The sequence below is a fragment of the Oryx dammah genome, unplaced genomic scaffold (assembly GCF_014754425.2).
Source record: "Oryx dammah isolate SB20612 unplaced genomic scaffold, SCBI_Odam_1.1 HiC_scaffold_3, whole genome shotgun sequence".
NCBI classification, from domain to species: Eukaryota; Metazoa; Chordata; class Mammalia; order Artiodactyla; family Bovidae; genus Oryx; species Oryx dammah.
In genome coordinates this window covers 86,623,117-86,650,893 of record NW_024070187.1, presented here as the reverse complement: position 1 = coordinate 86,650,893, position 27,777 = coordinate 86,623,117, and the positions used below count along the sequence as shown (strand labels likewise).

Genomic DNA, 27,777 nt, shown 5'->3' with positions numbered 1-27,777 from the left:
TTTATTGTTTGTTAAGACTTCTATAACTTTTCCTTCCAAGGAGGAAGTGTCTTTTAATTTCATGGCTGCAAGTACCATCTGCAGTGATTTTGGAGCCCCCCAAAATAAAGTCTGACACTGTTTCCACTGTTTTCCCATCTATTTCCCAGGAAGTGTTGGGGCCAGATGCCATGATCTTCGTTTTCTGAATGTTGAGCTTTAAGCCAACTTTTTCACTCTCCTCTTTCACTTTCATCAAGAGGCTTTTTAGCTCCTCTTCACTTTCTGCCATAAGGGTGGTGTCATCTGCATATCTGAGATTATTGATATTTATCCCAGCAATCTTGATTCCAGCTTGTGCTTCTTCCAGACCAGCATTTCTCATGATGTACTCTGCATATAAGTTAAATAAGCAGAGTGACAATATACAGCATTGACGTACTCCTTTTCCTATTTGGAACCAGTCTGTTGTTCCATGTCCAGTTCTAACTGTTGCTTCCTAAGAATTGATGCTTTTGAACTGTGGTGTTGGAGAAGACTCTTGAGAGTCCTTAGGACTGCAAGGAGATCCAACCAGTCCATCCTAAAGGAGATCAGTCCTGGGTATTCATTGGAAGGAATGATGCTAAAGCTGAAATTCCAATACTTTGGCCACCTCATGCTAAGAGTTGACTCATTGGAAAAGACTCTGATGCTGGGAGGGATTGTGGGCAGGAGGAGAAGGGGACGACAGAGGATGAGATGGCTGGATGGCATCACTGACTTGATGGACATGAGTTTGAGTGAACTCCAGGAGCTGGTGATTGACAGGGAGGCCTGGCATGCTATGATTCATGGGGTCGCAAAGTCGGACACAACTGAGTGACTAAACTGAACTGAAGACTCCTATAAGCTTTGGATGATGATTATTGTGAGAAAAATTAGAATTTTCATGAGCATCATAACCATTTTAATTGTGAAGCTTTGCCAACCAGATTCTTATCTGTGTACTGTTTGTATGTTTTCATTGAGTTGTTTTTGTCATTCAGTAGCTATGTCATGCCCGACTCTTTGCAACCCTATGAACTACAGCACGCCAGGCTTTCTTATCCTTCATTATTTCCAGAAGCTTGCTCAAACTCATGCCCATTGAGTCAGTGATGTCATCCAGCTATCCCATCCTCTGTTGCCCTCTTCTCTGGCCCTCAATCTTTTTCAGCTTCAGGGTTTTTTTTTCCAGTGAGTTGACTGTTTGCATCAGGTGGCCAGGGTATTGAAGTTTCAGCTTCAACATCAGTCCTTCCAATGCATATTCAGGTTTGATTTCCTTTAGGATTGATTGGTTTGATCTCCTAGTCCAAGGGATTCTCAAGAGTCTTCTCTAGCATCACAATTTGAAAGCATCAGTTCTTCAGTGCTCAGCCTTGTTTATGGTCCAGCTCTCACATCCATACATGACTATTGGAAAAACCATAGCTTTGACTATACAGACATTTGTTAGCAAAGTGATGTGTCTGCTTTTTAATATGCTCTCTAGGTTGGTCACAGCTTTTCTTCCAAGGAGCAAGTGTCTTCTAATTTCATGCTGTAGTCACCATCTGCAGTAATTTTGGAGCCCAAGAAAATAAAATCTGCCACTGTTCCCACTTTTCCCCCATCTATTTGGCATGAAGTGATGGGACTGGATGCCATGATCTTAGTTTTTTGGATATTGAGTTTTAAGCCAGATTTTTCACTCTCCTCTTTCACCCTCTTCAAGAGGCTATTAATTCCTCTTTGGTTCCTGCTATTAGTTAAAGTTGTAAATTAGATGATCTAAAATAGTTTATCATTCAACTATTTTTAGCTACAATGAAGACTTTTCTTGAGCTCTACATATTGAGATTTTTTTTCTAAACTCTGAAAATCTCTGAAGGATTACTGAAATAATGCATCTTTACATAATTCTGATTTTGAAATATGGCTGTTGGAGCAAAATGGGCCAGGGATCATAATCTTATTTGTTTTGGTAATTTAAGACATGTGGAATGTTGGAATAGCTACAAATTCTTTAATGTTGGGATGTAACTGGACTGTAAAATTGCTGTGGGGTGGTAGCTTCTGAGGATAGAAAGATGAATCGGTAGTTATTTCTTCAAAGATGACAGTCCAGTAGGAACTCTAATAGTAAGCAAATAATTATAATGAGATGTGGTGAGGGTAGTAAAAACATGACGCAAACTTGCTACTATGGTATCACCAAAAGAGATACCAACTTCATCTAGGACACATGCCATAAAGATGCTGCAGAGAGCTAGAAGGAAGGGAAAATTTTGAGCAGAGGAAAAAACATGGAACAAATCGAATGTAAGAGGACGTTAATGTTAGTCATCTAATCATGTCTGATTATTTGCAACCCCATGGACTGTAGCCCGCCAGACTCCTCTGCCATGGAATTCTCCAGGCGAGAATACTGGTGTGGGTAGTCATTTCCTAGTCCAGGGGATCTTCCCGACCCAGGGATCAAACACAAGTCTTCTGCATTGCAGGCAGATTCTTTAGCATGTGAGCCACCAGAGGATGACTCTTTTCAACTGTAAGAATATAAAGATAGGATAACACAGAAAAGTAAGTTGGATATGCAGCGGGTCTGACAGTAGTGTATCCTAAGTATATATGAGTAAGTTTGGAACTTACTTCAATAATAGGAAACCATTCATTGCTTTTTTGTAAGAAATGATATGATCCTGAGTTTTAGGAAAATCACTAGCACAGTCTTTGGGAGAAGGCAGAGATAGATTCAGTGAGAATTGGTCTGAGACAAGGCTGCCATAGTAACACTTGAGATGATGGTCAGCAGAATCCAGGGGTAAGTAGGCATAGGATTAACAGGAGGGAGTGACATGGAGAGGTTGGTAGGAGTTTGAATCTGCTCACCCCGCAATTGGAAGTTGGCCCTGAAAAGGCTGAAGGAGGCTGACTGTGTGGAAAAGAGAGGAGAGGAGCACGCTTTTGTGAGGGACCTTGAGCTGGGGATAAAGATGGAAAGAAAAGAAAACACAGCTCTGACGTTATCTTTGAATACTTTTAATGTATGGGGATACAGTACTATTTGTAATGTATTTAATTCTCTCCGTATCCCCTGGAGGTATTACTATCGGTAATTGATGGATGATGAAGCCGTTTCAAGGAGGTCACATAGTTGACTTCAGATCACAAAACTGGAAGTGCTGGAATTTGGAATTGAATCTAGGTCTATCTGACCCTAAAGCTCAACCTTTTCCCACTCAGTTACTTTGGGAATCATCACAGACAACTATAATTGAAGTGATGGGTATACAGGAAAATGTTCCGTTTGGGTACACAGGAAAAATGGGGATACAGGAAGAATGTATAGACAGAGAAGGGGCAATGGCAAGGTGGTTTCCTATGCTGGAACAGGATTTCCTGCCCCTATCCTTGTTCATTTCCCATCTTTTGTCCACCCAGCAGCAAGACCGGCCATTTCAAAATGTAGATCAGGTTGTCAACCCTCTGCTCAGAACCATCTTCCTTGTCAATCAAATTATAATCCAAACTTACTGCAGTTCACAGGGCAGCCATAGCTCTGCCACAGTCTTCCTCTCTGATTTTTTCTTTTATCGCCTCCCCCAGGCCACACTGCCAGCCAAAGCCAAGGATGCTGTCTTTCTGGACCATTCCATTAACTGCCTGCTTGAAACACTTCCCCAGCTGATCTCTGTCACTCTATCAGAGAGACTTTCCCCAGCCAACCTCTCTGAAATAGCACCTTCCATTATCATATTCTGCTTCTTCACTGTCTTTTTCCGCATCAAAGGTTTCATCACTGGATGTATTAATATTGTTTATTTGCTTCATGTTAACTGCCCCTCAAATCTCCGCTCATGCCCAAACTTCATGAAGGTAGAGAGTTTTTTTTTTTTTTGTTCACTCCTGTATCCCTAAGATCTAGAATATAGTAAATGCCCAACAAATATTTGGATGAGTGAATACAGCCAGATTGACTTGTAAAAACAAGTAAATCAGATCATCTCCCTGCTCCCCAGACCCCATTTAACCCTCCCACTTTAGTAGTCTCCCATGACTGTCAGAATAAAATCCAGACTCTTTCCCATGCCCTCCAAGGCCTTCAGTGGTCTGGACCTTGGCTGAAACCAACCCCTAGTCTTGCCTTTCCTCCCTGGTTGATGACATTCCAAGTCACTCTGGCCTTCTTGCTCTTCCTGGAACTTGCTAAGCTCATTTCTTCCTCTCGCTGCTTACTCCGCCAGCCACTCCTTCTACCTGGCTGGCTCCTTTTGACCTTTCAGATCTTTGCTCAAGTATTGCTTCTGCAAAATAGCCTCTCTAGAAACAGCCCTCCCGGTGCCAGTCCCTCCACCTGGCTCTTCCCATGACTCTGCTAACTGTGATCATTGTGATTATCACTGACTAAGCAATCGTGCTCGTTTATCTACTTATTATTATTCTCTCTCTCAAGCTGGGATATAAATTTCATTAGGGTGGAGGCTTTTTCTGTTTTATTTGCTGTCATAATCCAGCATCTGAAATGGAGGGCTTTGATTCTCTTAAAAGCCCAATACTTAACAAGATAAATGAATGAAATACTGCCCCTCCTGTGAAGGTGGCTCACTGCTACTGGGAGTACTAGAATCCTCTTTTAGTGAAAACACAGTTTAAATAAATGCTAAAACTTCTAAGAAGGATGAAGGTTATGCAGTTGGAACATTCAGTAATGAGACTACCTTTCAAACTGGCTCATGAAATTCTAGTACATTATAGAGATTCTGTTTGCAAATTCTTAGGAACCCAAGTCTCTCAGACTGTCAGAATGTTGTAACTTTATTTTTAGTTGTTGCCAAAAGTATTTGACTGGATTAGATTGCTGCTTCCTCAAGGAGACTGAGTACTGTATTCCCTATTGTAACCCCTATACCTTATCCAGAGCAGATGAAGAGGTTCAATAAATGCTGATCAATGGTAATTTTTTAAAAATTTATATTAAAAATTTAGAATTTCCTATAAAGTATTTCCAGTGTTTTTAGGTTTTAGAACTGAACCTACCCCTTGACCCCACCCCCACCATCTCTAGGAAGCTTAAGTTTTAAGAAATATTTTGTTACTGACAAACTGTAGAAGAGGAATGAAGGAATGCTATCCTATACTAAATTTAAATTCTGTCCACCAGGCTGGAGAAACAGAGGGGACCTGTAATCATTTATTCACTGACTGTTAACTCCCTGTTTGGATGAGGTTGGGGTGGAGGCTCTGTGGCCCAGCATCCCTCTTTACTCCTATTTTCTTTCTGATAAAACGGCCAGTGTTCCATGTGGCTCCAAAAGTTTTGGTTAGGGGATTAAAAAAGCGAGCAGCAGGTAGCTGTGACGCAGGTTTTGCAGAGTCACTGGGCTGCACACACCTTAGGCCAACATAACCAGTGAAAGGTAGCAGTGTTTGAACTGAATCTGTGCTTTTTCGATGGAGCAAGTACCCTTTCAATAAAAGCACGTTTATACCGACTCCTTAAGAAGTTTAGACTGGAGGGTTGTCTCCAGAAACTTGCCCCCCTTCTGCCAAGCCCCATTTGTTTGTCTTGGCAGCCTGGCTGTGTCTGCTTGGCTGGTGCTAATGCTGGGATGTTAAATTGATGAAACACAGAGCTCTTGATCCTTTTCAGTGAGGCTTCTATTTGGTTAATGACAGGGTAGAGTTCTTTGCTGCTAGCCACCTGTAATGGGCCAAGTTGGGAAAAAAAATAGATTCAGAGATGTGGAAGAGGAAATTTTTCTTAAAGAAAAAAGCAAAACAAACCACCAAACCCTTCATTTTTTGTTGTTGTTATTGTTTGTCTGTTTTACTATCCAAAATAGATTTTAAAACACTGAAAAAGAAAGTAAGGAAAAAATCACCTATATCCCATCACTATTTTTGGACAGAGGCTATGGAGAATGGATGCTCTTGTAGTTAGAGATTTGAGAACCTGTGACAATTGTTAGACTAATTAACTCTGCTCTTTGTGATGGCTTTTGTTTTACTCTTTCTTTGGTCTCGATAGGATGCTTTTGTTCAAATGATCGCAATATATGATGCTACTTGGTGTAAATATTCGAGCATAGGTAACCTGACAAAAACATGAAAGGGTTTGGCTTTTCGACAATTTGGGCACTTCAGAGCCGCAGACCAACTGTACTTGTGTAAAATGCACTCCTGTTTGTTTGGTGTGCTCAGGATTTGACTGCCCTCAGTCTTCATGACTATTCATTGTTCCAAAAGCCATGGGCCATAACTAGACTTTTTAGAGCCAACAACACAGAAAGGAAGCAAAAATAAATCATCTCTCTGGTTTATGTTTCTCAAGAGGGATTTTTAATATTGCTTAAGTTGTTACAGGTGTTGATAGTCCTCTGAGGCTGGTGACCTTATCAGTCCCTCACTCTACTCAGGATTTTGCTCAAACTTTCCACCTCTCAGGAGAGTCAAAACAGCAGCCACCCAGTTAAAGTCACTCTTTAATGACTTCCTTGCTTTATTTTTTTCATAGCTGTTATCGTGATATGGAAATATATATATATATATCTCCTCAACTGCAGTGCAGGCTCTATGAGGACATACATTATTTTTTATTCATTTCTTAACCCTCAGTGCTCAAAAGAGAATACAGGATACAGTAAGTGCATGATAAATATGTGTTGAATGACTGTATAAATAAGAAATGGAAAGAAAAAATAAAGGATAATACAGAGAAAGAAAATAAGGACTGTTTCGCAGATAATATTATTCGATCTGTCACTAGTTCAACCAGGATAGGACAGTCTATCAACCTTGCACATGAGAAGTGATTATTAATAGTACATTTAATAAAACTTGGAGTAAAAGCTGAACTGCATGTAGCAAACATAACAGTTAGTCCAAGTAAATGAAATTAGTCAGCCAAAGATCAGGGAATATGAAAACATTTTGTGGCATGGTTGAACTGAAGGGTTGAACAGAGAAGTTAGATTTGTTGGAATAAAGATGTTAAAAGAGCATGAGTTTGGAACTTTTACCATTGGTCGTAAGAGTACATTTAAAATTCACTTGCCTACAAGACCCTCTCTTTTTAAAGGGGGTAAGTCTGTCAGTCTGAGAGTCTCTATAAGTTGCTTATACCTGTTCTCTGAGTATAGCAGCATTTATGGTGCTGCTGTAGCACATGTTGCCACAAACAGATGGAATTGACAGAAGAAAATTTCTCCTGTCCACTAAAGAAAAAAATGTTTAAAGGGGACATTTGATGAATAACAGATGGCGTGAGAAGTAGCCTGTCAAATTAAGACTGGTGATAATGAATTAATGAGCATCCTATAATTAACTTCCACTTTAGGCCCACTTTTTATGATTCAGATCATTGCATTTTGTATTTTCTTTCCATATCTTTATGTATTAACTTTTGCCATGAAGATTTATCTGTTTTGTTTTGCTGTCTTCCTAAAGATTGTATTGTATTTCATCAAATTGATATGTTAGAGCGAGACTGTATTGAGAACAAGGCTCTAAAAATTATACTGTAGTTCATCAAATTGATAGGTTAGAGTGAGACTGTATTGAAAGCAAGGCTCTTCTTATGTTAGCTGTTTGCCCGGCATGTAGGACATTATCTGTGACTGTTGATTTTAATTGAATATTCCAAATATATTTAGCCTTTGCTTTATGACAGGACGTTTAGCTACTTTCTGGTTATTGATTTCATAGGTAATGATTCAGTGACTGAATGGTTGGTTTAATGATACTTTTGACTCACAGTCTTATAATGAATTCCTAAGGGAAATTTCTCAGTCAAAATTTTTATATCTCTTGATTATGAATGTTATGATACTTTCCAAATTTGAATATTCCTTTGATTTTTATAAAATAAACAAAGGTTTTTTTAAACCTTATCTGGCATTAGTAGTGGCAATTTCTTCTTTCTAACACATTTTGACTAAAGGTATTCTTCAGATTTAGATACAGGTAACAACTTATTTTAATCTTTTTAAAAAAAATTCTGAGTCTGTTTTTTGAAGAGTGATAGCATGTTTATAGCTTTTATTAATATATGATTTTGTTATAAATTATGCATCCCATTAATTTTTCAAGGAATTTAGAGATCTTTGAGCTTAGACCACTTACTATTATTGTTACTATTTTAGTATCTTAAAAATCTTTCTCATGTGAGGTCTCTAAAACTTTGGTGTCCTAAAACTCTTTTTTCTTCTCTCTGTCAGTGTTTTGAAATTCTGGTGGCTTTTGAAGTTGTTTCAAATTGTTAACACATACACACACATTCATATGATATGTGGTACATAATTACCATTCCTTCCACAGCTTGGCTATTTTATAGAGGACTAGAATAAACTAGAAAATCCATCTTGAGCAGCTCTAGTAAACAAGAAAAGAAACCTCTGACTATGTAAGATGACCATATCTTGATTAAAAATTAGCTAATGGACAGTAAGAAAGAAATAAAAAAGGAGATGCTCTTGATACTTAACTTTTTTTGGCTCTGTTTAAAATTTTAATCTAAGTTATTGGAATACTAGAATCTTTCCCTTTTAATATAGCTTTATGATAATAGTTTTGTCATTGATGTTAGGATGATAACTGTTAGTAATGATAAGTATAATTTGAGATTTTTATATGTGTAAGTCACTGGATTTCTTGTTTATTTTCTCATTGGGCCTATAATTATCCCCTTTTTACAGATGATGAAACTGAGACTTTGGGAAGTTAACTGTTTCTTAGAGGTGGTGGCTCAGAGGTTAAAGTGTCTGCCTGGAATGCAGGAGACCAGTGTTCGATCCCTGGGTTGGGAAGATCCCCTGGAGAAGGAAATGGCAACCCACTCCAGTACTCTTGCCTGGAGAATCCCATGGAGGGAGGAGCCTGGTAGGCTACAGTCCATGGGGTCGCGAAGAGTCGGACACGACTGAGCAACTTCACTTTCTTTCACTTTAGAGGTGGACTCAGTGCTCAGACTTGGGTCTGTCCAGCTTTCAAACTCCATGTCTTAATCATGATACTCTGCTATATATATTAGTTTTGATAATTTGCATTCATCCCTAAGTATTTATCTTCAAAAGTATTTCTGATTATGTGGATTTGTACGACCTTCTCGGAATTGACATATTATATACATCAGTTCAGTTCACTTCAGTCACTCAGTCGTGTCCGACTCTTTGCGACCCCATGAACCGCAGCACGCCTGGCCTCCCTGTCCATCACCAACTCCTGGAGTTTACCCAAACTCATGTCCATTGAGTCAGTGATGCCATCCAACCATCTCATCCTCTGTCATCCCCTTCTCCTCCTGCCCTCAATCTTTCCCAGCATCAGGGTCTTTTCTAATGAGTCAGCTCTTCGCATCAGGTGGCCAAAGTATTGGAGATTTAAAATTTTTATCCAATAGCTACAAAGTTACTAGTTCTCTTTAAGCTTTATCCTCTGGTTTCAATCTGTTCTCTAGTCCTAGACTTCCTTCCTTAAACAGAGTCCTCATCCTTCATCCAACTCCAGACTTAATCAAATTAGAATTGATCTTGCTCCTAAGCATTTGTAATACATTCATTCTCTAATAGTAGTTTTCATATTTAATGTTTGGCAGTGTGTAAAACACCTCTGAAAAGTTAAAAGGTCTTTTTGTATACAAAGCTGTATTTCATTAGCATTTTTTAGTTAATATTTCGTATGTTCTGCCAGTATTTGGCAACTGATGCCCTATGGGCAGTAAACAAACCGAGTTTGATAACATTGCATCATTTGTGGTCACCAGTTTCCAATAGAATATTTTAAGTGTTCTTTCAAAGTCCTTGTTACATTTAGCCCTACTGTTACTGAAAATGGGGTGGCATATATAAGCACAAACCCTTTCTGGTATCTGGAGTTAGCCATTACATACCCATTTATAATCATAGTAATTGTTTACTTTAGAAGTTCTTAACCTGGGGACCATGGAGAGGGTTTCAGTGTATCTTAGAAAAGCCTAGAGCATGAAAAGAAAAAAAGTGTCATAGGACCATTTGAAAAACAGTTCATAGTTTTCATCACTCATTCAGTTATTCATTGAATTATCATCCACTCAGATTCCACAAAAGAAAACTAGATCCAAAGAAAGTTATAAAACATTCATATTCTCAAAACCCCTTCTGCATTTATTTAACCACCTACACCTCAGGGTCACACCTTTTAAGATACAACGTTTTGACTATATGTTCTGTTCGTATTCTTTCGTTAATTTCCTTTGCTTACCTCTTAGCCTTTTTTGACTGCTGCTGTTTTTGTTTTTAAGGCAAGGAGGGCATGGACATTTGGTCTACGTTTGTTTTTAATTAACAGTGTGATTCAGTTTGCCTCTAGTTGCATAAGTGGCTGCATTTCAGAGAGACAGAGAGAAGAGAGAGGGAGAGAGTGAGCTGTGGGATGGAGGCAGCAAGAAAGATAGACTAATTGACTGTGATTTGGAGAATGTAGGATTCTAGATGATGGGCTGATATTCAAACAGGATATTCGAAACTTGTTATCAGTGATGTACATTCTAATAATCTTAAACACAGTCCTATGATTCCCTCTTCAGTAAGAAAATTAATGTATCAGTTTTTTTTTCTCCTCATCACCATGAAGACCACTACCTCCACCTCTGAATATTACCAGTGTTGAACTCACTTGATTAAGCTCCACTCTCTTGTCAATCTGGGACAGACTTCAGTCAATGAATGACTAAAGAATGAATGACTAAATGACTAAATGACTGAATGACTGACTGACTGAATGAATGAATGAATGAATGACTAAAGACACAGTCAATCAGCGCCAAGGACTCCCTGTCATTTGTGATTCCTCACTCTTCACTTTGTATTCTGTCTCCCAAAGATGAATTACTGTCTTTACTCTAATTGTCTGACAGAGATAATGAGTTTGTTTCCTGAACGGAAAAGCAGAGAGATTATGAAAGAAGAACATGAAATGTGCTATACATTTTAAGGATAAATGTTGGTTTTGGATCAGTTTTTGTTGATTCTAAGAGAAGACTTAATTACTATATAGTAATTAACCTTGGGATCTGTTTATCTTAGTCCTGCCATTCCTTAGTTGTGTCCTGTTTCCAACTCAGTAAAATGGAATAGTAGTATGGCTCCAGGCTGGGGATAGAGCAGGCATGTGGGTAGCACATAGTAAGTCCTCAATAAATGTTTATTTATTGTTGACAAGGAGACAACTTTTGATGTCTCCCACTTTTAGTGACTTATCTAGGAACGACTATATTCTGTTTAAAGTAAAACAACCACTTCTATATAAAAGTAAAACATCCAACAACCTGTATTAACTAATTCCAGGAGCCATGTAATATCTAATTTGGAGCAACTCTCATTCCTCTCTACCTGCCTAGATACCAGATCACTGAACATTCCAAATTTATTAAAATTAAAATTGATTTTGTTCCTTTATGTTGCAAATGAATTGAGTGTTCCTACTGTTGTATATGTGTTTAAGGATTTTCAGCTTGTAAAAGTAAATGATTTGCCTCTAATCTATACTATGTTCTGCCAGTTTCTAGTAAGTAATGCCCATTGACAGTGAGCAAATAAAATTTACTCCCTCATGTAGGACATTTGGATTATTAGAAAAAGCACTTGTCATTTATTGATTTTTGTTGTTCATTATAAATATAGCACATCTTGATTTCATTTTGCATTTAAATGTGCCAAAAGAACTTGAGACATAAAAGGAGAAAAAATGCTCACAACCCTACAACTCAAAGATCTTTATTATTTACATCTTGGGTAATTTCCTCCCATGATTTTTTCTACCAATTGAAGATGGTTATCTTCCAATGCATGTCACTTTGAATATGTTCACTTGAGTAAGCTTCTCAAGAACTTTTTTCTGTCTTTTGATCCTTTGTAGTTCTTCACTGTGTTGTCTTGGAGCACTGCACAGGAAGCAGTCTGTTGAAAAGAGAACAAGTGTTGTTGTTGTTGAGTCACTAAGTCATGTCCAACTCTTTGCAACTCCATGGTCTGCAGCACAACAGTTTCTACCTGTCCTTCGCTATCTGCCAGAGTTTACTCAAATTCATGTCCGTTGAGTTGGTGATGCTGTCCAACCATCTCGTCCTCTGCTGCTCTCTTCTTCTTTTGCCCTTGGTCTTTCCCAACATCAGTCTTTTCCAGTGAATCGGCTCTTTATGTCAGATGGCCAAAGTATTGGAGCTTCAGCATCAGTCCTTCCAATGAAGATTCAGGACTGATCTCCTTTAGGATTGACTGGTTTGATCTCCTTGCAGTCCAAGGGACTCTCAAGAATCTTCTCCGGCTCCACAATTCAAAAGCATCAATTCTTCGGCACTCAGACTTCTTTATGGTCCAACTCTCACATGTGTACATGATCATTGGGCTTCCCAGGTGGCTCAGTGGTAAAGAATCATCCTGCCAATGCAGAATCTGGAAGAGATGCAGGTTTGATCCCTGGGTCGGGAAGATCCCCTGGAGGAGGAAACGTCTACCCACTCCAGTTTTCTTGCCTGGAAAATTCCCACGGACAGAAGGACCTGGTGGGCTACAGTCCATGGTGTTGCAGAGTTGGACATGACTGAGCGCTAAGTTGCAGAACAAGTGAAGAAGCAAATATGCAAGTATAAATAATGAACAAGCCATGCAAGAGGAGCCTACCATTCTTACAGCATGTATGTAGGAAATGAACAGTTTCTCCCTAGTGCGTCTCCAGTGGTGGCTTAGCAGGAAAGATAGGGCTCATGAGGACATGAATACTGGTAGGGCTAAGTAAGTGCTTTTATAAGTGAATTAACAGCATTTTCAGCAGATCTTGCTACTTCTAAAAATAATTTAGAAATGATTTAAAATGTATTTCCCTTTAAGTACAGGATATAATGGACCCTTAAGCAACTCCATAGAAATGTCTATGAATATTTCTGGTAGAGGGTATATTACAGTTAAGTGGATTCAGGTTTCATGGAGTGTGAAACTTGTGTAAAATTAGGTATGATATTGACTATTTATTTGGCATGGGAAAAAGAATCATAAAAATTACAAACTTGATAAAGCTGACAAATATTATTAACATCTCAAAATCCAGAAGACACATAATGTTCTTATTAAGTGGCTGCTGACATGTTTCTGTATTTTTTTTTTCCTCCAATTTTTGGCTCCCATACTGCCTCTTTATTTATCAATGGTTTTGCAAAATCATTTTTTGCAGAGAATCTGGAAAGTTGTCAGTTTTTCTATTAGCATGACCAGAATTAGTATTTTATTAATGAAAAGTTGAGATGCATGCAACATGTGCATGCAATCATCTTTATTATTTGTAGTACTGCCTTTGGATTGTGCCTTACAAACAAAATGATTCTGATAAATTCAATCTCATACATTTCTCTTGGTAAAAGAAAAATATCAGTACACAGTGTTCATAATTATATACGTTGAATTATCAAGTATCTTTACAATGGGGTGAATTTCCATTTTGAGCAGCCACTGATGAATATCAGTTCCTTCACTTAAAATTTTACACATCTGAGGGATGGGAAAATTTTCCACAGTCCAGATTCTATCTTATGTTTCAAACCCTGTTTCTTCTCTGCTACTCATACATATCCAGATCAAGCCCTGATTCAGTTCAGTTCAGTTCAGTTCAGTTCAGTCACTTAGTCGTGTCCTACTCTTTGTGACCCCATGAATCACAGCACGCCAGGACTCCCTGTCCATCACCAACTCCTAGAGTTTACCCAGACTCATGTCCATCAAGTCAGTGATGCCATCCAGCCATCTCATCCTCTGTCGTCCACTTCTCCTCCTGCCCCCAGTCCCTCCCAGCCTCAGGATCTTTTCCAATGAGTCAACTCTTCCCATGAGGAGGCCAAAGTATTGGAGTTTCAGCTTCAGCATCAGTCCTTCCAAGGAACACCCTGGACTGATCTCCTTTAGGATGGACTGATTCTTGAGAGTCTTCTCCAACATCACAATTCAAAAGCATCAATTCTTTGGCACTCAGCTTTCTTCACAGTCCAACTCTCACATCCATACATGACCACTGGAAAAACCATAGCCTTGACTAGACAGACCTTTGGTGGCAAAGTATAGTCTCTGCTTTTCAAGATGCTATCTAGGTTGGTCATAACTTTCCTTCCAAGGAGTAAGTGTCTTTTAATTTCATGGCTGCAGTCACCATCTGCAGTGATTTTGCAGCCCCCCAAAATAAAGTCTGACACTGTTTCCACTGTTTCCCCATCTATTTCCCATGAAGTCGTGGGACCAGATGCCATGATCTTAGTTTTCTGAATGTTGAGCTTTAAGGCAACTTTCCACTCTCCTCTTTCACTTTCATCAAGAGGCTTTTGAGTTCCTCTTCACTTTCTGCCATAAGGGTGATGTTGTCTGCATATTTGAGGTTATGAGGTTATTGATATTTCTCCCAGCAATCTTGATTCCACTTTGTGCTTCTTCCAGCCCAGTGTTTCCCATGATGTACTCTGCGTATAAGTTAAATAAGCAGGGTGACAATATACAGCCTTGATGTACACCTTCCCTAATTTGGAACCAGTCTGTTGTTCCATGTCCAGTTCTAAATGTTGCTTCCTGACCTGCATATAGGTTTTCAAGAGGCAGGTCAGGTGGTCTGTATTCCCATCTCTTTCAATATTTCCCACATTTATTGTGATCCACACAGTCAAAGGCTTTGGCACAGTCAATAAAGCAGAAATAGATGTTTTTCTGGAACTCTTGCTTTTTCCATGATCCAGCAGATGTTAGCAATTTGATCTCTGGTTCCTCTGCCTTTTCTAAAACCAGCTTGAACATCTGAATGTTCATGGTTCACATATTGCTAAAGCCTGGCTTGGAGAATTTTGAGCATTACTTTACTAGAGTGTGAGGAGTGTAATTGTGCGGTAGTTTGAGCATTCTTTGGCATTGCCTTTCTTTGGGATTGGAATGAAAACTGACCTTTTCCAGTCCTGTGGCCACTGCTGAGTTTTCCAAATTTGCTGGCATATTGAGTGCAGCACTTTCACAGCATCATCTTTCAGGATTTGAAATAGCTCAACTGGAATTCCATCACCTCCACTAGCTTTGTTTGTAGTGATGCTTTCTAAGGCCCACTTGACTTCACATTCCAGGATGTCTGGCTCTAGATGAGTGATCCCACCGTCGTGATTATCTGGGTCATGAAGCTCTTTTTTGTATAGTTCTTCTGTGTATTCTTGCCACCTCTTCTTAATATCTTCTGCTTCTGTTAGGTCCATACCATTTCTGGACTTTATGGAGCCCATCTTTGCATGAAATGTTCCCTTGGTATCTCTAATTTCTTGACGAGATTTCTAGTCTTTCCCATTCTGTTGTCTTTCTCTATTTCTTTGCATTGATCGCTGAGGAAGGCTTTCTTATCTCTCCTTGCTATTCTTTGGAACTCTGCATTCAGATGCTTATATCTTTCCTTTTCTCCTTTGCTTTTGTTCCTATATTTGTTTCATCCTCTTAGTACTATTAAGTTGCCTCTTCTGGTCTTCCTCAATCTATCTCTACTATATTTTATTCAGGTCAATTTTAAACTAATGTGATATTACCTAGGACAAGGCTTACTGACTAATAAGAATAGCAGTAATAACAGCTTTCAAGTGTCAAGTGCTCGATGTCAACCTTGTGTGAGTTGTTGAGCCCACAATCCTTGAAGCGACTCTCTGACGTGATTTCTGTCCTGATCTCAGTTTTATTGATGAGAGCATTGAACTTGTTGAAATTTCTGCTCCGGTGTGTCAGACTCCAAAGCTCGTGTTCCAAACCATTACAGCCCTCTTAAGCAATGTACACTTGTGATCGGGTGGTTTGAATTCAAATATGACCCTATGTTTATAGTAATATGAGTATATTAATAAAGTATTAATAACAAAATGACAGTAATTCTTACTCTATATTTTCTAATTACAATTCCCATACCCTTGGGTTTTCTGAATGTATAGTTCTAATCCTTTCAGCAGCAAATCATTTTAGAGCGAATTATTTGTAAAACCAAAAATGTTCTGGTCAGGAGGAATTATTAGGATAAAATTTAATATTTCAGAATTTTACACAATAAATCTACTTGTTTATAGTAAGACAAGATTCAATACTTAATTCAAAAAATTAGTGCCACGAAATGAAAAGGCCAGTCCTTATTAGGTGAAATATAGAATTTACTTATTTCACCAATTTTTTAATTCAATAGGCTTTCAGTCTTTGTGAATAAATGTGAAATATTAGTTTTCCTCATCTTTGTTATAAAGGTTCAGAAGCATATGTATATGTTTACACATATTCCCACCTTTGCCAAGCAAACAGATAAAGTTAATACAACCTTTAGAGTCAAAATCTATCCAATGCTTCCTTTTCTCACTGTTGAAAGAGGTTTCCTATTAAGGAAGGGAGTCTCTTTTTTTAACTCCCAAAGCTCAATTGTGGTACTTAAATACCATGATAATCATCCCTAATGAGTTTTCTCTCTAGTCCTTGTTTTAACACACTTTTTTTTTTCACAAGCAAAGGGAAAGCAAATCCATAAGTGCCAGTCTCAAAGACAACCTGTGTTTACTAGGACCATATGATATTTGTATTGTGTTACTTGGTTGTTTTCCAAAAGGTAGTTGTCTAACAAACAGATACATCTCATTTTAAATGTTTATTAAGGATATTGAGATGCATGGGTACTTGGATTTGAATCCCACCGCCACTCCATACTAGGCTTCCCTGGTGGCTCAGTTGGTAAAGACTCTGCGTGCAATGCAGCAGACCCCAGTTCTTTGCCTGGGTCAGGAAGATGCCCTGGAGAAGAGGACAGCAACCCACTCCAGTATTTTTGCCTAGAGAATTTCATGGAAAAAAGCGCTTGGCAGTATGGGGTCACCTAGAGTCGGACACGACTGAGCAACTAACACTTTTCACTTACCACCCCATACTAGCAGTGTTTACCTTTAACTGATTTAACATTTTCCTGCCTCAGTTTCCTTATCTGTCTGATATGGATAGCAAATAAAAAGAATGCCCAAACTACCGCACAATTGCACTCATCTCACATGCTAGTAAAGTAATGCTCAAAATTCTCCAAGCCAGACTTCAGCAATACGTGAACCGTGAACTCCCTGTTGTTCAAGCTGGAGAAGACTTTTGAGAGTCCCTTGGACTGCAAGGAGATCCAACCAGTCCATTCTGAAGGAGATCAGCCCTGGGATTTCTTTGGAAGGAATGATGCTAAAGCTGAAGCTCCAGTACTTTGGCCACCTCATGAGAAGAGTTGACTCATTGGAAAAGACTCTGATGCTGGGAGAGATTGGGGGCAGGAGAAGGGGATGACCCAGGATGAGATGGCTGGATGGCATTATGGACTCGATGGCCGTGAGTCTGAGTGAACTCCGGGAGATGGTGATGGACAGGGAGGCCTGGCGTGCTGCGATTCATGGGGTCGCAAAGAGTCAGACACGACTGAGCAACTGAAGTGAACTGAACTGAGATGATTTTAATTTGTAAATATATGTAAGTACTTGGAACCCTGAACACTATGCACCAAGCTCTCAGTAAATCTTAGCTGTTGTTTTTAATAGCAGGCAGACTCTATAGCTACTAGGTGGAGTAATTCAAGATGTGTTAGGAATGATTCTCTGACTGCAACTATTTCTACTACCAATAGCCATGGAATCTGAAATGATATTATCAAAGATTCAACAGGAACCTCTTAATAAATGCAAATTATCCTCAGAGGGATGATGTCATTATTTTCTCATCTTGGAGGTATAATTAACATATATTAGTTTCAGGTGTACAACATGGTTCCATATTTGTGTATCTTGCAAAACAGTCTGTTACTATACATAGAATTTTTTTCTTATAATGAGAACTTTTAAGATCTATTCTCGTAGCAGCTTTCAAATACTCAGTATAGTGTTATTATCTATAGTCCCCATGTTATACATCACATCCCCATGACTTATTTACCTTATAGCTGGAAGTTTGTCTCATTTGAGCCCCTTCACCATTTTGTCCACCTCCCACTCCCTGCCTCTGACAACAACCAAACTGTTCTGTTCTTTAGGAGCCCCTCACCCTACTTTTTTTTTTTTTAATTCCACATATAAGTGAGTTTCTACAGTGGTATCAGACATTCTCTGCCTGTTTTCTTTAGGATGTGAATAGTTAGTAAGAAAAATGAAATGATGAAATGTAAAGCAAAGGTTTGTAGTCAAATACGTTTAGGGAGCATTTGGTTAAGCACCCGGGACTCTTCATATCTTTTGTTGTGTAAATGTCATAGCAAATTTCTAGCTAGAGTCAAAGTAGACAGCAATGGAATCGGATGTTTCCCGCTCCCCTGGCCCCTCCCTGACATCTTTAAAGACCATTCTTCCTGTTTAGTGTTCTTTGAGATAAAATCTGTTATACATACTCCTTAGGATATCATCAGTTTGAAACCTGACAGAACAGTATTTGACAATTTGACATGGGCAAGTTGTCGCTGATTTTTAGTTGCTAAGTGGTGTCCAGCTCTTTGCAACCCCATGGACTGCAGCACACCAGGGTCCTCTTTCCTTCACCATCGCTCAGAGTTTGCTCAAATTCATGTCCACTGAATCACTGATGCTATCTAACCATTTTATCATCTGCTGTCACCTTCTCCTTTTGCTTTAAGTCTTTCCCAGCATCAGGGTCTTTTCCAGTGAGTCACTCTTTGCATCAGGTGGCCAAAGTATTGGAACTTCAGCATCGGTCCTTCCAATAAATATTCAGGGTTGATTTCCTTTAGGATTGACTGCTTTGGTCTTTTTGCTGTCCAAGGGACTAAGAGTCAGTTGCAGCCAAAATAGTGGATTCAGGTTGTGGGAGACACTTTGAAGGAGATGGCAGTGGGAGGCGAGGGAACCTGTCTCATTTGGAAGGAATATGTGACTAAGACCGACTGTGCTGCAGAGACCCCATTAGCTCTGATGCATAAAATTGGCTCAAGTCTAGATATGCATTATGAGAACTGTAGGGCCCCAGACCAGTATTGATTTTGATTTATTAAGAAATTTAGTTGAAAGATGGAGGCTGGTTGCTGAGGCAGTTTGAAACTGAGAGTCTTACTGGCATGTGGACTCGTGTGCTAATGTGCTGATTGCTGGCCAGGTATGGCAGCTCCAGCACATAGTTTCATTTGGAAGCAATTTGAAATGTAAAATACCGGAGTTCTAGCTTGCTGCTAAGTCACTTCAGTCATGTCCGACTCTGTGCGACCCCATAGACGGCAGCCCACCAGGCTCCCCCGTCCCTGGGATTCTCCAGGCAAGAACACTGGAGTGGGTTGCCATTTCCTTCTCCAATGCATGAAAGTGAAAAGTGGAAGTGAAGTGGCTCAGCGACCCCATGGACTGCAGCCTTCCAGGCTCCTCCGTCCATGGGATTTTCCAGGCAAGAGTACTGGAGTGGGGTGCCATTGCCTTCTCCGAGTTCTAGCTTATACTTCCTCAAAGTAATTGGGACAATATTTGTTTATGAGAAGGAAAAAGAAAGATCCGTTTTATGGAAGTAGTAACACCCCAAGTATGTTCATTGACTGGTATACATACTATGACTAAATTTACTTAGTTATGTTGCATTACATTATAATCTATTAATTATATTAATACAGAAAATATATTTTTGCTATAGATGATACTTTACAGATGATAAAGTTTATAGCTGGCCAATATGTTTTAAGATTTTAAAGCTCAAACTTTTAATTTTGTAATTAGTTTCTGTTTTTACAAATGTGATTCCTGAATAAAAGAAAAAACCTTTAAACTTCAAAAATATTGCTTATTGTTTAAAACCTTCAATAATGTCCAATTTACATATGAACATAATGAATAGATTATATTCCCTTCAACATGTGTAATTTATTTATGAAAAGTCCTTTCAGAAATATTTTAGGTTTGGGTTTTGGTTTCATTACTTTTAAATTTTGAAAAATATTTGAAGCCAGTTAGTGTAACAAACTCCCTTCCCCTCAGTATCAGTCTATTTCTGTATCTGTAACTACAAATTTCTGTGTCTGAAAAATATTCAATTTACGTCATAAAATAGCACTGGCCTTACTTCTAAGTATACTGGCATTATGATAGGGCTGACTTTTCCACTAGCGTGTCCACACCTATCTTTTAAATATTTGGTTTCATATATTTTCTTTTGATGGCCATCTACTATACTCATGGTTTGCTACCATTTTGGAATCTGCCTGTAAGAAATGACTTCAGACGTTATTGAGAAATCTGTGCCATTCTTTTCCCACTATCAATTGCTTTGTTTTTTGTTTTGCTTTCTTCTTTTTTTTTCTTCTGACATCTGTTCTGAGTAGCTCAGATTCACTCTAGCCAGGCAGTCACTTCGTGCTAAATGCTACTTGACCTTCAAGAATCCACAGACTGAGCCAGGATTGGGTCAGACTTGATCCTCTCCAGTTTTAGATATCTGGCCAACTTCTCTAGCCAGAATTAGGCTCTGACTGTCCTAAAGGTCTGTAGATACTTTCATGAAAAAGTATGTTGTCCTTTCATTTGTCTGTAGTCTGTCTCTTCAGTGAAAATAATGGAAATTGTGTGTTCGTGCTGTTTTCTTTTGGAACACCTTATCTGAAGGCAGTTTCTTTCTTTCTGACTGTCTTTCTCTCTCCTTTCCTCCCTCCTTCCCATCCTCCTTCCCTCCCTCCCTGCCTTCTTTCCTTCTCTGTCTTTCTTTCTTTGGTTCCATTCTTTCTCACTGTTCACCACCTCTCTCCTTTCCCTTTCCCTTCCTCCCTCTTTTTATCTCTCTCCCCTGACCAACACACTTCTCCTATTTCTCCTAGTTCTTCTTTTTCTGAGGGTGGTGGTAGGTAGAAACGTTCACGTGCTGTTTTTGTCTATCTGGTCCCTCTTGCTGGCAACCCTTACGAAGGTCTCTGTAGCAAGGCAGGTAAGAGAGGTGGTGGCGATGGCACCAGCCACCAGCTGGATTAGACCAGTAATGCTGATTGACGGAAGCTTCATGGAGTCTACACTTTTGCAGAAGTAGAACATTTGCCATCAATTATAGTTCACCACATAGGACTTCCCAGGCTTCCCTAATAGCTCAGTTGGTATAGAATCTGCCTGCAATGCAGGAGACCCCGGTCCAATTCGTGGGTCAGGAAGACCCACTGGAGAAGGGATAGGCTACCCACTCCAGTATTCTTGGGCTTCCCTTGTGGCTCAGCTGGTAAAGAATCCACCTGCACTGGGAGACCTGGGTTCGATCCCTGGGTTGGGAAGATCCCCTGGAGAAGGGAAAGGCTACCCACTCCAGTATTCTGGCCTGGAGAATTCCATGGACTGTATAGTCCATGGGGTCACAGAATCGGACACGAATGAGCAGCTTTCACTTTCATAGGACTTCCCTGGTGACTCAGCGGTAAAAAATCCACCTGCAATGCAGGAGAGTGAGGTTAGATCCCTGGATTGGAGAGATCCCCTGGAGAAGGGAATGACTACTCACTCCAGTATTTTTGCCTGGGAAATCTCATGAACAGAGGAGCATGGCAGGCTACAAAGAGTTGCAAAGAATTGCAAAGAGTTGCCAAGAAGACTAACACTTTCACAGTTCGCCATAGACATTCTTAGATGGTATAATCATGGCAGGCCTTATATGTATTTGTGACATTGCCATCATTGAAAATCTAGGAATACATTCTCTAAGACAAATCAGTGCTACCTCTCCACAGGCATGGTAAAACACCATGCCATGAAAGAATTCTGCTAAGAACAGCAGTTTGGGAATAGTCATATAATAGATTAAATATTGGTATTTGTATCTTTGATGCCTCTTCCACAGATGCAATAAATCTCACTGAAAAACAAAGTGGGATTTGTTTTTTCTAGTGTAGGAGTGCCTTACCCTCTTTTCTATAGTGGCAATGCCTGGTCATGTGACTGTTAGAACATATTTATGACCACAAAACTGATTATGTTGTTCAGTGTTTTTGTGAAGGTAAAAAAAAAAATGTTCCAAGCAGTGGTCATGTGAAGAATGATGTGGTAACAGCCTTGTCCACCCCTTTCTCAAACTGCAGAGTGTAATATAATTTTTGAGGCAAACTTGGAATCATTGGCATCAAGATTATCATGTCATTTTTCAGAATAGCATATTGAGGGCTTAAGATGGTATGTGAAGTACTCTTCTAGCTGGTGGTAACACCAGGATGAAAATAACAGGCAAGATTTCTGGAGAGAGATGTATCAGTTCAGTTCAGTTCAGTCGCTCAGTTGTGTCCAACTCTTTGCAACTCCATGAATTGCAGCATGCCAGGCCTCTCTGTCCATTGCCAACTCCCAGAGTTCACCCAAACTCATGTCCATCAAGTCAGTGATGCCATCCAGCCATCTCATCCTCTGTCATCCCCTTCTCCTCCTGCCCCCAATCTCTCCCAGCATCAGAGTCTTTTTCAATGAGTCAACTCTTCCCATGAGATGGCCAAAGTACTGGAGTTTCAGCTTTAGCATCATTCCTTCCAAAGAAATCCCAGGGTTGATCTCCTTCAGAATGGACTGATTGGATCTCCTTGCAGTCCAAGGGACTCTCAAGAGTCTTCTCCAATGCCACAGTTCAAAAGCATCAATTCTTTGGCATTCAGCTTTCTTCACAGTCCAACTCTCACATCCATACATGACCACAGGAAAAACCATAGCCTTGACTAGACAGACCTTTTGTGGCAAAGTAATGTCTCTGCTTTTGAATATGCTATCTAGGTTGATCATAACTTTCCTTCCAAGGAGTAAGCGTCTTTTAATTTCATGGCTGCAGTCACCATCTACAGTGATTTTGGAGCCCCCCAAAATAAAGTCTGACACTGTTTCTACTGTTTCCCCATCTATTTCCCATGAAGTGATGGGGCCAGATGCCATGATCTTCGTTTTCTGAATGTTGAGCTTTAAGCCAACTTTTGCACTCTCCTCTTTCACTTTCATCAAGAGGCTTTTGAGTTCCTCTTCACTTTAAGGGTGCCATAAGGGTGGTGTCATCTGCATATCTGAGGTTATTGATATTTCTCCCGGCAATCTTGATTCCAGCTTGTGCTTCTTCCAGCCCAGTGTTTCTCATGATGTACTCTACATATAAGTTAAGTATGCAAGGTGACAATATATAGCCTTAACATACTCCTTTTCCTATTTGGAACCAGTCTGTTGTTCCATGTCCGGTTCTAACTGTTGTATGGCAAACCAATAAACATACAAGAAAACAATCAGATTCAGTTCAATTCAGTCGCTCAATGGTCTGAGTATGATGCAGAGAAATAAAATGGAGTAATGTGACAAGAATTGACCGAGGCATTTGAAAATGAAAGTGAAAGTCGCTCAGTCGTGTCCGACTCTTTGTGACCCTGTGGACTATACAGTCCATGGAATTCTCCAGGCTAGAATACTGGAGTGGGTAGCCTTTCCCTTCTCCAGGGGATCTTCCCAACCCAGGGATCGAATGACATTTGACGTGGTTACAAAGAGATGATATTTAAGTCGACAGCTGAAAAAAAAATTTGAGGAAAATCAGGAGGATTGGTTGGTAAAACATATGAGACAGAGGTGAACTGCTAAGAAGGTGAACTTTGGGTTAGAAGACAAAGTCATTGAGATGGGAAGCAGGCAGCCCTTGTATGCCTTTGTAAGCTAGAATGAAATGTTTAGTTTCAGGTACCACAGAGGATTTTAAGCAGAAGGATGATGTGGTACGATTTACTTTTTTAAAAAAGATCACCTTGCTGTGTCGAGAATGGAATAGGTACCTTGCTGTCTAAGGCAGAGCCTTGTTTTTGAGATGAGATGTGGTGGTGGCTTGGACTATAATAGCAGCAGAAAGGGAGATGGAAAGGAGTAATGGATTTGGGATATGTTTTAAGGAGAGATTGACAAGACGTAATGTGACCTGTGGAGTGAGAGAAAGAGGAAAGAGTGGTCATGCTCAGAAGTTAGATGTGAGGAAAAACACTGATGGGCCATTTCCTAAAATGGGGACCATTAGAGAGGCAGTGGGTTTAGACAGCAAATTCAAGAGTTCTGTTTTGGCCGTGGAGTTTGAGATGTTCCTGTGGAAAATGTTGAGTAGATGGTTGTGTAACCAAGACTGGAGTCTCATATGCAGTTAAGGCTGGGGATGGAGGTGACATCAGCAGTTGGCAAAGGCTCTTTAGAGCCGTGGGATTAGATGGGATCAGCTAAGGAGAGTAAACTGTCAGAAAAGAGAAGGAGGTCCGGAACAGACTCTTCATGCCTCCCTGCATGAAGTATGTGTTTTTCATGGCTAGAAGAGGGTGTAGTAAATGACACAGAGAAGGAGTAGTCAGTACAGTGGGAGGAAAATGAGAAGAGTGCAATTTCCCAGAGGCCAAGGAAAGATAGCATTTTCAACAATGAGTCTAATGTGGCTTTAGGGTTTGTGTAATCGGAAGCTTAATCAATGTAGGGGTTCTTTTAAAGATAAATAATACAAAATTATTAATACAAGTTAGGTACTAATGTGATTATTTCGAATGAGAAAGAAACCATGGAAAATTACAAAGTAAAGAGCTTAAAATGCCGCAAATATCACAAAGTTCAGTGAAAACAATTTTATTAATTGAAACAGCTGTTGGACTTACACAGTTTTTCTTTTCCTTTTTTCTGGGAAGTGAGCTTACTCTGAAATGGCTTCTTCATGTTAAGACAATTTTGTAATATATTCTACCAAGAGAGTAGAAAAGTAACTCAGTATCTTGGCTGTTTGAAATTATATTTTTATTATTGATAAATTTAGAAAAATTCTTTTAAGTATCTCAGCCAATTACCGATAACATCAGTAAATTTTTAGGATTATTTTTAAAATGTAGGAAACATTTATCAAATTTCTTTCATATATGAGCTTTAATATTTGAGAGCATTTCAAGTTTGCATATACAGTGACTTATCATAAATAATCTTTGAGTTGACAATACTCATAAAAAGTTACAGATTTTTTTATAATCCAGTAAGGCATTTCTATCTTGGAGACAACTCACAATAACTGAGCTCTACAAGAAAGTTACTGTGAACCATAGAAATATATCCCACTGAACCCAAACTGAATATACTCCCAACTCTATTTCTGTTTATACATATCCCCCAAATGCTTGCCAGGGCCTCCCAACATAAAGGCAAGTGTGATAGAGAGGAAGGCAAAGTGAGAAAGACCGTGGCCTAACAAGTTGAGGCTAAAATGTCTATTTTTGCAGGGAATCATGGAAACGTATCATGGGATCATTGTTAGGGCTCTTCTCTGGGCCTTAGAAGTAGTCTGTGCAAATAGATGTCTGAACCTTAAACTTCTTTAGTTTCCTCTGGGAGGACAGAGTAATAAGGCGAAGTGCATACAGGACAGGCGAAAGAACAGGTGAAATAAAAACAAAGAGGTCCTCATTGAATTTATACTCAGAAAATTAAGATTTTGGATTCAAAAAATAGGTCTAAGTCTTGATGAAATTTTTATGTGAGTAGCAATATGATGTGCCTGACAAATAGCACACCGGTGAAATCTACAGGGCAGTAGAGAGAAGTTGTTAACATTTTTAGATATGAACTACATGGAGTGGCTCCCTATTTTCCTCACCAAAACAGAGGGAAAGAGTTGTCTGACACTTGCTGCATTAGAAGTCTTGCCTTTTAGAGTCACCTGTGTTCTTTATATTTAATATCTGCTATCTAATGTGTAAATAAAAATATTGATTGAGGTGATGGGGGAGTCTAATGAAAAGCCTTTCTCAATTAAATTTAGAAACTTTTCTCTTCACATGTCATAATCTGAGTGGTTTTTGAACCCATGCAAAACCTAAGTAGATTTTACATCTATATTTTATTAAATTTATTTTCAGATGTGGTGTCAGGGAGAGTGTCCTGACTCAAAGTTTGCAGTCATTGAGTATGAACTCAGTGACTGCTTGCAATTGACTGAAGGTCTGTTCTTAAGGTCAGAGAAATTGGGGTTGAAATCATATTATTTGTCTAAATAATTGTCAACATTATCTGCATGAAAATAGGTCAGAATGGAAATTGGAAGGTAGGACTTGGCAGAGAAGAGGGATGTAATTGGAAGTAACGGGCTCCCCCCATGGATCTCAATGGCACATTGTTTCATTGCTCCGTTTGCTTGTTCATGTTGGCAGTTAGAATAACAACAAAGAAAGGCATAAGGAATTCTCAGACATTGGTATTTATTTAGTCAGTTCTGACTAAAGCCAGAGCCCTTGTGTGATCAGCAATCTGTTCTTCTACTTAGACCAACCGTAAGAAGAGCTGCCTGGGACAGGAATGGAATTATGATTGAAGACAGAAAGAAATGGCACATGGTATTGATGCTCAGAATTGCCTTAAACCCCTCTGAAGTTTCTTCATTTTACCTATTGTCTGACACAAGAAAAGGCTGCTCGACCTATGAAAAATCATCTTGTTATTTCTTTCCTTGCCACTTGAGAATATCAGCTTTAGGTTTTTAATTTGATTTGCAGATTTATTAAGGAAGATGAGGGAGGAAATTGTGGGCAAATTTCCTAGAAGCTTGATTCAGCCAAACCAGAGAAAGGGGTACAAGAAATCTTAGATTAGCTGGTTCAACCTTTAATCCAAAGACTGTGTTCTCTATTGATGGTGAATCAATCTGTACATGAATGGTCTAATTACTGCCCACTTAGGAATCTTCCCTGCACATATTGATGGAGAGCTAATAGTTTGTAGGGCCTCAAATTAAATTGATCAGAGATCTTCTCTCTAATGGTCCTTCGCATATTTGAAGACTTCATCCTTGCCTTCCCGACTCTGGAGGTTACAGCCTATTTATTTGTCCTGTGTGTGAGATGGTGTTTGCATCACATATCTCTCCTATCACTTTTGTTTTGTACTTCCTGGAACAAGTATGCCTTTGTTCATTATTCTACTCTCCCAGTGGATTTTAAGGGGTGACTGCTCTCTGTAGCTCCAGGAGCAAATCACGGTTAGAATGAGCCAGTCACTGTGGTTTCATTCTCTTTGCTAAGGGTTGGTTTAAGCATAGTCATGTGACCTGATCCTGGCTCTGGGACCTGAGGGAAAGTCAACCAGGGACCTCTGAAAAAATGCTTTTCCAAATGAAGGGTACATCAAGTCAATTCTTTCTTTACTTCCTTCCTCTCTCCCTCTTGTCCTTCCTCTCATGCTTCCTACCCACTTCCTTCCTTCTTTATTTCCTATGGATGTGGAATTGCCAGTAGTTGACACCTAGGTCTGCTTCACGTACCTTGGAAACATCAGAAGAGACATCGCTAGAGAACAGAAACAACATAGAAGGATTTTCTGTTGAGGTCAGTTGAGCAGCAAAGCATTCCTTTCATACAGCTTCCTGTACATGAGATGATTAATTCTTTCCTGTTTCTTCATATAGTGTTCTTTTCTGTTACTTACGGCTCTAAGCATCCTTGTATTAATTTATCTGCAACTTCTATCCATCAATGATACCTTTAGCATTGTTTGTAATATCACCTCCGTGGAATTTTTATATTTAACCAAAACCTTTCTTTAATGATTCATAAACATAGGCAAAGGCACGTGACACGGTTGGTATGGAAATCAAATTGTCTTCTAAAGTATTATCCTGTAGTTAAGGTGGAAGCACTCAACTGTGTTTGTCTGCAGTGGGTTTAACACTGGTTGACATTAGTTAATCACTAGTTTAACCCTGGATGTTTTAGGCCTATGATTTCTTTAAGGAAGATCCTCTATCCGATGTATATTACCTTTGGTTAGCTGGTCTGCTATTTATAACT

General features: G+C 39.3%; 1 protein-coding gene across 1 annotated transcript in view; it reads left to right on the top strand.

Annotated features, from left to right (window-relative positions):
• ADAMTS3 (ADAM metallopeptidase with thrombospondin type 1 motif 3) overlaps window positions 1-27,777 on the top strand; it is a 285,859-nt gene that overhangs the window by 84,009 nt on the left and 174,073 nt on the right. The window lies entirely within an intron of this gene.